General features: G+C 38.3%; 1 non-coding gene across 1 annotated transcript; it reads right to left on the bottom strand.

The window, feature by feature from the left end:
• Nucleotides 1–13,882: 13,882 nt before the first annotated feature.
• TRNAV-UAC (transfer RNA valine (anticodon UAC)) lies at nt 13,883–13,955 on the bottom strand. The gene has a single exon. It is a non-coding gene; the product is annotated as a tRNA-Val (tRNA).
• Between the last annotated feature and the right edge of the window lie 1,239 nt (nt 13,956–15,194).

Raw genomic sequence — 15,194 nt, 5'->3', positions numbered from 1 at the left:
GTTGGGCAATGTACTTGCAAACGTATGACTTCAAGATCATACACAAGAAGGGAGTTGAGAACAAGGTTGCGGACGCATTATCAAGAGCGCCTGTCTCGCTATTAGCCATGTCGCTGGAAGACATGACTTCACCGTCCTCGTCAGAAGATTCCAGTCCAGCGGAGTCCTCTTCAATGACGTCGACCTCGTCCTCAACCAGTGGCGGATTAGCTCCTCCCGCCAATCACGCGTTGTACCACTCTTTCACGCTGGAAGAAGTGCGGAAAGCCCAACAAGATGAACAAGCCACAAAAGACATCATAGTCCAGTTATCAGGAGATAATCCACAAAGACATCGGTACTACGAACTGAAGAACGACGTCTTGTACCGAAAGGCCTATGGTAGACAACCAGCGAAGCTCTATTTGCCACAGCGGTTTCGGCGGGACGCCATCCGCTTATTTCACGATCATCCTCTGTCTGGACATCGAGGTCGAGATCGTACTTTCGACAAAGTACGAGCCAGATACTGGTGGCCATCGTTCCGGCAGGACGTTACCGAGTACGTCCGCGGATGTCCTTTGTGTCAGATGCACAAGGCCCGCAATAGAAAACGTCCGGGTCTCATGCAGCCAACGGCCATTTCTGAGCCATTTGATCTGCTGGGAGTGGACATAATGGGACCTCTACCAAGAAGCCGTCACCACCACAAGTACCTCCTGGTATTCACGGACTATGCCACCAAATTTGTCGAACTATACCCGATGAAGAACATCACCGCCAGAACGTGTGCGAAGAAACTCGTCTCCATGATAGTTCGCTACGGATGTCCGAAAGCCATCGTAAGCGACAATGGAACTCAATTCGTTTCTCAGCTTTGGAAGGACATTCTTAAGATGTTCAAAGTAAAGCCACGATACATCACTCCGTATCATCCTCAGAGTAACATCGTGGAGCGCACAAACCGCGTTCTGGGCGAAATCATTTCAATGTTCGTTGGTCGAGATCACCGAAGATGGGATGAGAACTTACCGTTCATTCAGTTCGCCATCAACTCGACTACTCACACCACGACAGGAAGAACTCCGTTCTACCTTAACATGGGTAGGGAACCGAGATTTCCCTGGGACTTAGACGTGGGGATGCCAGTAGCGGACTTTGTTGAAAGGTCCGCCTCACTCTCAGCTTTAGCGAAGCAACTTGCTTTGTCTAAGGAGCTTGCCAAGAAAGCGCAAGCACACCAGAAGCGCTACTACGATCAAAGGCGGGAAGGAATTGAGTTTCCCGTTGGTGCGCTTGTCTGGAAAGAGACGCATCCTTTGTCTCAAGCGGCACGTGATGTCGCCGCTAAGTTATGTCCCAAGTGGGATGGTCCCTACAAGATCGCGAAGAAGCTAGACCGCTTGCGATACAAATTAGAAGACCCAGAAACCGGAGAAAATAAAGGGATTGAGAATATCGCTCATCTCAAGCTTTATTGGTCAAACAAGGATGTCTGCCAACCGGCCGGAGGCCAGTCATCCTCAACGTCAAGTAGTTCATCTTCCCGTTCTACCTCGTCACCGTCCGTACATACGCTTCAGGACGCTGGAGTCAGTACTGGTGACGAACGTCGTGAGACTCGACGAGAACGAAGACGACGACTGTTGAAAGACCAAGAAGCGCAGACCGAGTCGTCTGGAGAAGAAACGAGGAGACGTCAACCCTCAGCTTCATCCACTAATGGATCCTCTGATTCCCCGTCGGAAGAAGTTCCAGAGGCCTTCCCAGAAGTCTCTGATCTTCCTGAGGAATCTGAGCCAGACGCATTCGCCTATTCTCAGATCCTCCCGCGGTCTTCCGAGTGAATCGGATGCCGCCAGACCTTTCTCCACCTTCCTCTCCTGATAGGAGCTCGAGGGAGAAGTCTCTCCCTCTACCCTCTCCTCTATCTCACCCTGACGATTCCAGTTCTTCCTCCGAATCTGAGGAAGACGATAAGGAATTGTCTAACCCTGTTCCCGTCAATCCCATGAGATTCGTCAACCCTTTTCGAAGAGGATGGAGACGTGAGATAGTGTTGAGGAAGAATCCTAAGCCTGGAGGTCCGGAGATGGACATTTACTATCATCCTCCAGAACAATACCAGCATAAGACTCTCCGGTCTCGCCCGGACGTTGCAAACTATTTGCGCGCGCATGACATCACCGATGTGACTTCGTGTGACTTTACCTTTGCGCGGCAAGCAATATCGCGAGAACCGTGGGAAACGGTACGAGACGCCCATTGACTTCAGCGGCGACACTACCACCACCCGCGGGTTCCACGAGCCGCCCAACCAGCGCCGCGCCGCCAAAACATGGTTCCGGACGAACGATACACCCTGTGTCGCCGTTGCCAGGTGGGACGACACCATGAAAAGAACTGCCATAAGCCACGGCCCAAGCGGAGCGCCAGCGGACCAAAATGGAAAGCGCGCCTTCAGCGGCTAGAAGATCGCCGGAGCAGCGGGAGCCGGAGTCTGACTCCTCATGAGCAGACGACTTTTTCCGGGGGGGAGGATGTAACGACGGCCTCCACATTCCTCCGAAGTCGTCTGCTTCATCTAATCTCTTAATTACAATTTTGCTCACAAGTGGCGCCTTAAGCGCCACTAGCTCCTTTCTGTTTAAAAAATATAATTTGGCGGGGATAAAAACCCCCGCCGCCACTGTAACAGTAGCTCAGTCTACGCATTCCGTCTGCAGGTCGAGACGTGTTTTGTTTTCGGAATAAAAATATTAGTTCAAGTACTACGGCGTTTTATTGACAACATTGACAACAATGGACTATCTGGTAAATACTTAGTCTTGATCAATAAGATCTTTAAGCGGGTAACCTGGGAACTTCTAGTTTTCTAGTTTTTATTTAATTATCTTTGTGGAATCGTGAAGTTAGGCCCCTTTCCTACTTTTAAAACTTTACGGTTACAATAGGAAAATTATCGAAATAATAGGAACTAATAGGAAGACATCCGAAAATAGGAAAAATTATAAAATTTAGGAAATGTGGTCACCCAGCGCAGGTCTACGGAATATGTTTGTGCACAGGTGTATAGATTGTTTTTGTACACAGGTCTACGTAATATTTTTTTAGCCTAAGTCTTCGGAATCTATTTGTATTATTGCATCCACTGTGCTTTGCACGTGAAAACGACGGGAAGGCAATTTGAGTTGGACTGGGCGTTGAAGCAATCAAGATTAATACTTCTATAATTGATGGTTAGGGCCTTGTTAGTTCAAACGTGGTAACTAATATACGCGCAACACCACAAGACTTAAATGGAGCGCCTGCTTTTCAGTATACGTTTTAAAATACTAGTTTCTAAACAGTTTTAATTCATATTAAGACTGAAGTGACAGATATTTATCAAAACTGTCTTTGTACACAAAGACGCGAAAAAGTAAGAGATAAGTGTAGAAAATTAATTGTTTGAAGTAACAGATATTCAAATTTTCATTTTTGAAGACGTGATTATAAAACATCAATTATTTGAAAAAATTTCTTATCTTAGTTTTTTTTCACAAAAATTTCAGAGAAACTACCTTAATACTACTTTTTATTTTCTAGAAACATTTGCTTCGAGGAAGTTCAAATGCTCGGATATCTGAAAAATAGAGATAGAAGAATTTATTTTTATATTTTAAAATTGAAAATATTGCGAACCGAAAATTACATTCGCCCTTTGACTGTGATGTAGTTATTAGAGTCAAAAGGATCTGTAGCTTGATCGTGATCTTTTGAGAGATATACATCACGTCAATTTTTGAAACTTCGAAAACTTTAAAATTAACGAACACGTTTTGTTAAGTTTTCATGCTTGTTTTATTTTGTCTGCTATCAACGATTTTTTGTCCATTTTATTCTCCTTATAGGCCCGAATACTCAAACTAACTCTAAATTTTAAAAAGAAAATAAAATGCATACGTGTTCTATTTTTCAAATGATGCACATGTTTAAGGATAAAATATTTTACTTAAGGAATTTTGGTGAAAAAAACTAAGATAAGAAATTTTTTCAAATAATTGATGTTTTATAATCACGTCTTCAAAAATGAAAATTTGAATATCTGTTACTTCAAACAATTAATTTTCTACACATATCTCTTACTTTTTCGCGTCTTTGTGTACAAAGACAGTTTTGATAAATGTTTGATAGATTTGAAAACGGTCTTAAATGAAAGCCCCATTTTTAAAGTGGGCGCCAATTTTTGTTTCATTACGAAAAACAAAGTTTAAGTATTGTTTTTAATAGTTTTAAGTACCTGCTCCGAATTACGTGGTTTACCTTTAAACTGTGGAACTTAAGACTTTTTTGCTTGGGTTAAGTAATAAAGAAAGTCATTCTAGGACTTACGTCGTTTTACTGCGGATAATCAAATTGGTAGGGCAATTAGCTAACTTAATTGTCATTATAACTATTGCGCGTCCAACTAATTTAGTTGCGAAGTACGGACTAAACTTAATTAAACAAAATAAGCAATTAAAGATAATTAAACAAAATAAGCAATTAAAGATAATTACCAATTATAGGTAATTAAATTTTTACACGAGTCTAAACTATAACATCTGTTTGTGTACAAGTCTACGGAATCTGTTTAAGCGCAGACCTACAGAATATTTTTGTGCAAAGGAGTATAAAATCTCTTTGTGCAGAGGCCTATGCAATCATTTCGTGCACAGGCCTATGGAATATTGTTTTACACAGGCCTCTGGAATATTGTTTTACACAGGCCTATGGAATATTGTTTTACACAGGCCTCTGGAATATTGTTTTACACAGGCCTATGGAATATTGTTTTACACAGGTCTACGGAATGTTTTTGTGCAAATCTGCATGGAATCCTTTTGAGTATAGGAGTATGGAATCTTCTGTGCACAGGTCTATGGAATTTTTTGTTCATGGGTCTATGGTATATTTATGTGCACAAGTTTGAAGAATCTTTATTTGCACAAGTTTGAAGAATCTTTATGTGCACACTAGTCTGAAGAATCTTTATGTGCACACAAGTCTGAAGAATCTTTATGTGCACACAAGTCTGAAGAATCATTATGTGCACACAGTCTGAAGAATCTTTAGTTGCACACAAGTCTGAAGAATCAATATGTGCACACAAGTCTGAAGAATCTTTATGTGCACACAAGTCTGAAGAATCTTTATGTGCACACAAGTCTGAAGAATCATTATGTGCACACAAAAGTCTGAAGAATCTTTATTTGTCCAAGTGAAAAATCTTTATTTGCACAGGTCTACAACTTCTGTTTGTGCTCAGGTCTATGACTTCTGTTTGTTCACAGGTCTACGACCTCTGTTTGTGCACAGGTCTATGGAATCTGATTTGCTCATTTCTATGACATCTGATTTGCTCATTTCTATGACATCTCTTTTTGCGCAAGTCAATAACATTTGTTTATGCTCAAGTCTAAAACATCTGTTTGTACACAAGCCTAAAACATCTGTTTGTGCACAAGTCTAAAACATCTGTTTGTACACAAGACTAAAACATCTGTTTGCACACAAGACTAAAACATCTGTTTGTGCACAAGACTAAAACATCTGTTTGTGCACAAGTCTAAAGCATCTGTTTGTGCACAAGTCTAAATCATCTGTTTGTGAACAAGTCTATAACACCTGTTTGTGATCAATTCTATAACACCTGCTTGTGATCAATTCTATAACACCTGCTTGTGAACAAGTCTATAACATCTCTTTGTGCACAAGTCTGTAACATCTCTTTGTGCACAAGTCTATGACATCTGTTTGTGCACACGCGAGTGACTTCTGTCTGAGCAAAGGTCTACGGAATATTTTTGAGCACGGGTCTACGTATCATTTTTGTGCAAATGGGTATGTAATCTTTTTGAGCATAAGGGTTTGAAATCTGTTTGAGCATAGGGGCATTGAAAATGTTTGTGCATAACTCTATGGAATCTGATGTGCACATGTCTATAACATCTCTTTTTGCGCGAGTCTCCGACATTTCTTTGTGCACAAGCCTGTGATTCTATTTGTGCACAAGTGTACGAAATATTTTTATGCATTGGTGTACGGAATATTTTTATGCACAATAGTACGGAATATTTTTGTGCACAGGTGTACGGAATATTTTTGTGTATAGGTGTATGGAATATTATGGTGAAAATGGATTTGGAATATTTTTGTGCACAGGTGTACGGAATAATTTTGTGAAAATGGATACCGAATATTTTTGTGCACAGGTGTACGTGATAGTTTTGTGCACAGGTGAACGTGATATTTTTGTGCAAATGGGTAAGGAACATTTTTGAGCATAGGGATATGGAATGTTTTTGTGCAGAGGTCCATGGATTTTTTTGTGTACAGGTATATGGAATGTTTTTGTGCAGAAGTCCGTGGAATATTTTTGTGTACAGGTATATGACTCATGTTTGTGCACTAATCTATAGAATGTTTTGTACACCGGTCTAGGACATATGATTGTGCACAAGTCTATGGCATCAGTTTGTGCAAAAGTCTAAGGTATGTGTTTTTGCACAAATATTTGACATCTATTTTTGCACAAGTCCATGGTATCTGTGTGTACAGGTCTACAAAATATGTTTGTGCACAAGTCTGAAGAATCTTTATGTGCACAAGTCTGAAGAATCTTTATGTGCACAAGTCTACGGAATATCTTGTGCAAATGTCGATGACATCTCATTTTGAGGAAGTCTATGAAATCAGTTTTTTACACAAGCATATGACATCTGTTTGTGCACAAGTCTATAACATCGGATTGTGCAAAACCGTGTGACTTCTGTTTGTGTACAAGTCTGTGGAATCTATTTGTGCACGAGTCTACGTAATATATTTGTGCGCAAATCTATGGAATATGCTTATGCGCTAGTCTACGGCATCTGTTTGTGCACGGGTCTACGGAAAATGTTTGTGCAAATGGGTGTGGAATATTTTTGAGCATATAGGGGTATGGAATGTTTCTGAACAGGTCCAAGGCATGTTTTTGTGCACAGGTCCATGGAATATTTTTGTACACAGGTCTATGTCACATGTTTATACAAAAGCCAATAGAATATTTTGTGCATAGGTCAATGGAATCTTTTTGTGCACAGCACAGTTTTATGAAATGTTTTGTGCGCAGGTCTAGGAAATATTTCTGTGCAAATGGTTATGGAATAGTTTTGTGCTATGGGTATGAAATCTTTATGTACACAGGTCTATGGAATCTTTAGCGCGCAGGTCTATGGAATCTTTATGTGCACAAGCATATATAATGTTTTGTGCACAGTTCCATGAAATATTTTGTGCACATCTTCATGAAATCTTTTGTGCACAGGTCTATGGAAACTTGATGTGCACAAGTCTATAGAATGTTTTTGTGCACATGTCTATGACTTCTGTTTGTGCACAAAACTATGGAATCTGGTTTGAACATGTCTATGACATCTGTTGTGCACAAGACTAAAACATCTGTTTGTGCACAAGTCTAAAGCATCTGTTTGTGCACAAGTCTAAATCATCTGTTTGTGAACAAGTCTATAACACCTGTTTGTGATCAATTCTATAACACCTGCTTGTGATCAATTCTATAACACCTGCTTGTGAACAAGTCTATAACATCTCTTTGTGCACAAGTCTGTAACATCTCTTTGTGCACAAGTCTATGACATCTGTTTGTGCACACGCGAGTGACTTCTGTCTGAGCAAAGGTCTACGGAATATTTTTGAGCACGGGTCTACGTATCATTTTTGTGCAAATGGGTATGTAATCTTTTTGAGCATAAGGGTTTGAAATCTGTTTGAGCATAGGGGCATTGAAAATGTTTGTGCATAACTCTATGGAATCTGATGTGCACATGTCTATAACATCTCTTTTTGCGCGAGTCTCCGACATTTCTTTGTGCACAAGCCTGTGATTCTATTTGTGCACAAGTGTACGAAATATTTTTATGCATTGGTGTACGGAATATTTTTATGCACAATAGTACGGAATATTTTTGTGCACAGGTGTACGGAATATTTTTGTGTATAGGTGTATGGAATATTATGGTGAAAATGGATTTGGAATATTTTTGTGCACAGGTGTACGGAATAATTTTGTGAAAATGGATACCGAATATTTTTGTGCACAGGTGTACGTGATAGTTTTGTGCACAGGTGAACGTGATATTTTTGTGCAAATGGGTAAGGAACATTTTTGAGCATAGGGATATGGAATGTTTTTGTGCAGAGGTCCATGGATTTTTTTGTGTACAGGTATATGGAATGTTTTTGTGCAGAAGTCCGTGGAATATTTTTGTGTACAGGTATATGACTCATGTTTGTGCACTAATCTATAGAATGTTTTGTACACCGGTCTAGGACATATGATTGTGCACAAGTCTATGGCATCAGTTTGTGCAAAAGTCTAAGGTATGTGTTTTTGCACAAATATTTGACATCTATTTTTGCACAAGTCCATGGTATCTGTGTGTACAGGTCTACAAAATATGTTTGTGCACAAGTCTGAAGAATCTTTATGTGCACAAGTCTACGGAATATCTTGTGCAAATGTCGATGACATCTCATTTTGAGGAAGTCTATGAAATCAGTTTTTTACACAAGCATATGACATCTGTTTGTGCACAAGTCTATAACATCGGATTGTGCAAAACCGTGTGACTTCTGTTTGTGTACAAGTCTGTGGAATCTATTTGTGCACGAGTCTACGTAATATATTTGTGCGCAAATCTATGGAATATGCTTATGCGCTAGTCTACGGCATCTGTTTGTGCACGGGTCTACGGAAAATGTTTGTGCAAATGGGTGTGGAATATTTTTGAGCATATAGGGGTATGGAATGTTTCTGAACAGGTCCAAGGCATGTTTTTGTGCACAGGTCCATGGAATATTTTTGTACACAGGTCTATGTCACATGTTTATACAAAAGCCAATAGAATATTTTGTGCATAGGTCAATGGAATCTTTTTGTGCACAGCACAGTTTTATGAAATGTTTTGTGCGCAGGTCTAGGAAATATTTCTGTGCAAATGGTTATGGAATAGTTTTGTGCTATGGGTATGAAATCTTTATGTACACAGGTCTATGGAATCTTTAGCGCGCAGGTCTATGGAATCTTTATGTGCACAAGTATATATAATGTTTTGTGCACAGTTCCATGAAATATTTTGTGCACATCTTCATGAAATCTTTTGTGCACAGGTCTATGGAAACTTGATGTGCACAAGTCTATAGAATGTTTTTGTGCACATGTCTATGACTTCTGTTTGTGCACAAAACTATGGAATCTGGTTTGAACATGTCTATGACATCTGTTGTGCACAAGCCTGTGACTTCCACAAGTCTACGCAATTTGTTTGTGCACATGGCTACGGAATCTGTGCACAGATCTCCGGAATCTGTTTGTACACAGGCCTACGGCATCTGTTTGTGCACAGGTTTACGGAATCTGTTTCCTTACAGGTCTACGGCATCTGTTTGTGCACAGGCCTACGGCATAATTTTTTGAGCACAGGTCTAGGGAATCTTTTGTGCACAGTTTTATGGAATCTCTTTGGGCCCAGGTCTATGGAATATTTTTGTGCACAGGTCTATGGAATCGTTTTGTGCAAATGGGTATGGAATCGTTTCGTGCAAATGGGTATGAAATTGTTTTGTGCAAATGGGTATGGAATCTTTATGGAAACAGGTCTATGACTTCTGTTTGTAAACAAGTCTAAGACTTCTGTTTGTGCACTAGTCCGTGGAATCTGATGTGCACATATCCTTGACATCTCTTATTGCGCAAGTCTATGATGTATTTTTTGTGCAAGTCTATGACATCTGTTTGTGCACAACCCTGTGACTTCCGTTTATGTCCAAGTATCCGGAATCTGTTTGTGCACATGTCTACGGTATCTGTTTGTGCACATGTCTACGGTATCTGTTTGTGCACATGTCTACGGTATCTGTTTGTGCACAGGTCTACGGAATATTTTTGTGCACAGGTCTACGGAATATTTTTGTGCACAGGTCTACGGAATATTTTTGTGCACAAGCCTACTGAATCGGTTTGTGCAGAGGTCTAAGGAATCTGTCTTTGCAAAGGCCACTGCATTTGTTTGTGCACAGGTCTAAACAACATTTTTCTGCAAATGGATACGGGATATTTTTGTGCAAATGGATATGCAGTATTTTTGTGCACTGGTTTACGAGATATTCTTGAGCATATTTTTGAGCATAGGGGTATGGAATGTTTTTGTGCAGAGGTCCATGGAATCTTTTTGTGTACAGGTATATAACATCTCTTTTTGCACAAATTTATGACATCTGTTTGTGCGTAAGTCTATGACATCATTTTGTGCGCAAGTCTATGACATCAGTTTGTGTTCAATTCTAAGGTATCTGTTTGTGCACAATTCTAAGGGATCTGTTTGTGCACAATTCTAACGGATCTGTTTGTGCACAAGTCTACGGGATCTGTTTGTACACAATTATATGACATGTGTTTTCATAAGTCTATGTTATCTACGAAATATGTTTGTGCACTCAGGGTTACCACAAATAACCTTGTAATAGTTATAGGAAAATAGGAAATTTACAATTTATTTACAGGAAATTATGGGAGACTAGCTGTTACCCGCGGCATCGCTTGAGTGTAGTAAGAACTTCCATCAAGTATGGGTACATTTTACTGAGTCGACTAATATTTTTGTAGCATCCTAGGAGCGAAGGCACTCGGCATCGCCCATCAGCTCGTCGGGATATTTTTTTTTACTTTACACGCAGACATTCTATAAAGAAAGGTTTTTAAATATCTGGCCACACCACAAGACTTAAATGGAGCGCCTGCTTTTCAGTATACGTTTTAAAATACTAGTTTCTAAACAGTTTTAATTCATATTAAGACTGAAGTGACAGATATTTATCAAAACTGTCTTTGTACACAAAGCGCGAAAAAGTAAGAGATAAGTGTAGAAAATTAATTGTTTGAAGTAACAGATATTCAAATTTTCATTTTTGAAGACGTGATTATAAAACATCAATTATTTGAAAAAATTTCTTATCTTAGTTTTTTTCACAAAATTTTCAGAGAAACTACCTTGATACTACTGTTTATTTTCGAGAAACATTTGCTTCGAGGAAGTTCAAATACTCGGATATCTGAAAAATAGAGCTAGTATTTATTTTTATATTTCAAAATTGAAAATATTGCGAACCGAAAATTACATTCGCCCTTTGACTGTGATGTAGTTATTAGAGTCAAAAGGATCTGTAGCTTTGAGAGATATACAACACGTCAATTTTTGAAACCTCGAAATCTTTAAAATAAACGAACACGTTTTGTTAAGTTTTCATGCTTGTTTTATTTTGTCTGCTATCAACAATTTTCTGCCCATTTTATTCTCCTTATAGGCCCGAATACTCAAACTAACTCTAAATTTTAAAAAGAAAATAAAATGCATACGTTTTCTATTTTTAAAATGATGCACATGTTTAAGGATAAAATATTTTACTTAAGGAATTTTGGTGAAAAAAACTAAGATAAGAAATTTTTTCAAATAATTGATGTTTTATAATCACGTCTTCAAAAATGAAAATTTGAATATCTGTTACTTCAAACAATTAATTTTCTACACTTATCTCTTACTTTTTCGCGTCTTTGTGTACAAAGACAGTTTTGATAAATTACTTAAGCTATACTACATCTGTATGTAGGATAATCCTTGGTTTAGTGATATCATGAAGAAAACTAAGTCCTAGATTCCGGCGGGTGCTTAGTGAAACAAATAGTAAATAATTCAGGCCTGAGGTGCAATAAACTTTGGGCTTTGATTTTCGTGTCTGAAATGAAGAGACATCAACGGTTCAGAGTGAGCCGAAAGTTAAATACACTATTAAATAATCAGGTTAAGATTTTATAATAGAAGAAAAGTTCATGGTGGCAATTAGGTTAGTAAAAGGGCTAATGGTAAACGGGTAGTAGCTACAGACTTTTTATTCTCTTTATGGTGCGCATTGACTATTAGTGCGTCTAGCTACAATTTAGCTTTGGTGTTATTTAACGTTAACATTCATGTAGGCAAACTAAGGATATTGTTGAGGTGAGACGAGACGATAGTGTTTACACTGCAAGTTAGTTGTAAATGTAGCTAACAGAATATACGGTAAACAGCTGAAGCTTAGACTTCATTTCCTGTTCTTTTCCCCATTGACTGATTTCCATGTGTCCAAGATTTATCCTTATTGGATATAAAATGTCGTCTGCTTTACTGTATATTCGCTATGCTTGGAATACTGCTTCAATGTTTCGTAAATTTTTACTTCAAAAAAGAGAAATAATTCCATATCTAGGTAAATTATATAAAAACGTCTTGGTTTGGACCAAGGCCGAAAAAACAAACGATATGTGTGAGGTTTATCAATTGACTGAAGTTCAGATATTGAAATTTTTTCTAGTTATTTTTATACACTCAATCCTTAATCAATATTTAATTCAATCAACTGATTTTACTGTTAATCGACCTAGTCCCTCTAAATTAATTGAAAAAATTACATATCTACGCTTTTTCAAGAACAATTACATTTTCCGAAAACATTCTATCGTGAAATTAATTTATCATGTTGAGGATACAGTATTGAATATTTGAAATGTTCTACTGGATGTCTAAAACAAGCAAGCGAACTTTGGCATAACTCGAATGGAAAATGTAAATATTTGATCGTGGATGCCAAACAAGGGTGTTGCGCGAATTTATACATTTAATTTCGTATATCGAAATGCTACATTTCTATTGTCGCCTCTTTGATGGTAAAGTTGCACTGGAACTTCCTTTTCCGTACTTAAGAATTTCTTGGTCATAACTCAGTCTATGGTAATATTGGCTGAGTGTGTTGCGACGCCTCAGATGACCCATACACTGAAACCACTGGTGATTATAAAATGCCATATATTGGGAAAATAGAGGAAGGGAGGGGGTGTCGGAGTTAAATGTGACCTTCTTGGCATAACTAGTAATGAATGATTTGTTTAACCATATTATTTCCGCGGGAAATGAATATAACAAGTCTGAGAAGTATTTCTGTTTATGTGATCTTTACCCTTTACCACACAGGATAAGCTTTGTTGCTTTGTCTTAAGTAGACGACATTCACTCTAAACGACAGTCTTATCAACAACTTAAAACAGATTTAAACTTCTTTTGGTGCAAACTTGAAAATTTGTCAAGCCAGCAACAATTAAAACTATGTCGGTAAAGATGCTCACAAGTTAGTGAGTATCGACACGAAATCCCTTCAAAATAATTAATTTCATGATAAAATGTTTTCGGAAAATGTAATTGTTCTTGAAAAAGCGTAGATATGTAATTTTTTCAATTAATTTAGAGGGACTAGGTCGATTAACAGTAAAATCAGTAGATTGAATTAAATATTGATTAAGGATTCAGTGTATAAAAATAACTAGAAAAAAATTCAATATCTGAAACTTCAGGCAATTGATAAACCTCACACATATCGTTTGTTTTTTCGGCCTTGGTCCAAACCAAGACGTTTTTATATAATATCTGTCGCTTCAGTCTTAATGTAGTTAAATTTTGAGTAATTATGTTTTCTTTACCGCTTATTATTATGTCCAATTACGATGGTCAAAACATGTATCTAGCAGGGCCCAAACGTTGCACCTTCCGCGTGTTAGGCGGACGAGATAACCACTACACTACACATACCTGGTAATACTGAGATTCCTAAGAGATCTAGCTTATTATTATGTCCAATCACGATGGTCAAAACATGTATCTATCAGGGCTCGAACCCGGGACCTTCCGCGTGTAAAGTGGACGTGATAACCACTACACAATGAATACTTGGTTATTTTGAGTTTTCGAAGAGATCTAGCTTATTATTGTGTCCAATAACGATAGTCAAGTCATGTATCTACCAGGGCTCGAACCTGGGACATTCCGAGTGTAAATCGGACGTGATAACCACTACACCATAGATACTTGGTTATTTTGAGTTTTCGAAGAGCTCTAGCATTATTATTATGTCCAATCACGATGGTCGAAATAAGTACTTCTGTAATTAACTAAAATTAACATACTTAGACTTAATTGTTTCTGATAAGACTAGCCGATCGCACACCCTGAATACTTAATTGTTAAATTAAGAGTATTCCGAAAAGTAGCTTCGCTCTAGTTTTTCAGTTAGAGGTGGTTAAATATCACGAAAAACCCCATGTTAATCTCCATAGGAAAATTGGTAAAAGCATGTGAATTTTGATTTAACGTTACAAAAGAGTATCAAGTCATATCTACAAGGGCCTACCGGCCCTGTAGAATAAGTTTGTAGTAGTAGACCTCTTGACTCGGAGAGGTAATATTTTGGTTTTCCCAACTTGTATATTTTTTCCACGTTCTCAAAGTATGTATTAGGTTAGGTAAGGTCATGTCTTTGGCGACCGCTGTTCGACTCGGACATTGATTATTTTTGTTTACGAACTTGTTTTCTTTGTCTTTGTGTCTCCTTAAGCCTAAAAATAACCTGTTTTATCAATTGCTTTTGAACAGTACAATGTTTTTGATGCGTGTTTTATGATATCATTTGAGGTTTTAATTTATTTCTTTTCTGTGGGAAAATCCCAGAAAAAATGTTCAACTCGATACAAATATTCACTTGAATATGGAAGGGATCTTGAACTTGGCATTCGAAAGGATACCAAAGAAAAACGCTTCAAATGTGATCAGTGTGACTATGCAAGTACGTGGAAGAATGATTTGTTCAGACATCGCCGCATTCACAGTGATGAAAAACCCTTCAAATGTGATCAGTGTGATTATGGCAGCAAGAAGAAGTTTCATTTGATCAGACATCAACTCTTTCACAGTGGTGAAAAACACTTCAAATGTGATCAGTGTGACTATGCAAGTACGCGGAAGAATGATTTGTTCAGACATCAACGCATTCACAGTGGTGAAAAACCCTTCAAATGTGATCAGTGTGATTTTGCAAGTACGTGTAAGAGTGATTTGATCACACATGAACGCATTCACAGTGGTGAAAAACCCTTCAAATGTGATCAGTGTGACTATGCAAGTACGCGGAAGAATGTTTTCATCATACACAAACGCAATCACAGTGGTGAAAAACCCTTCAAGTGTGATCAATGTGAATATGCAAGTACGCGGAAGAATGTTTTGATCATACACAAACGCATTCACAGTGGTGAAAAACCCTTCAAATGC

Source organism: Phalangium opilio, unplaced genomic scaffold (assembly GCF_054372755.1).
Source record: "Phalangium opilio isolate 3A_F unplaced genomic scaffold, DU_Popi_V2 ptg001170l_1, whole genome shotgun sequence".
In the NCBI taxonomy this organism is placed as follows: domain Eukaryota; kingdom Metazoa; phylum Arthropoda; class Arachnida; order Opiliones; family Phalangiidae; genus Phalangium; species Phalangium opilio.
This window is presented reverse-complemented; position numbering and strand designations above follow the sequence as displayed.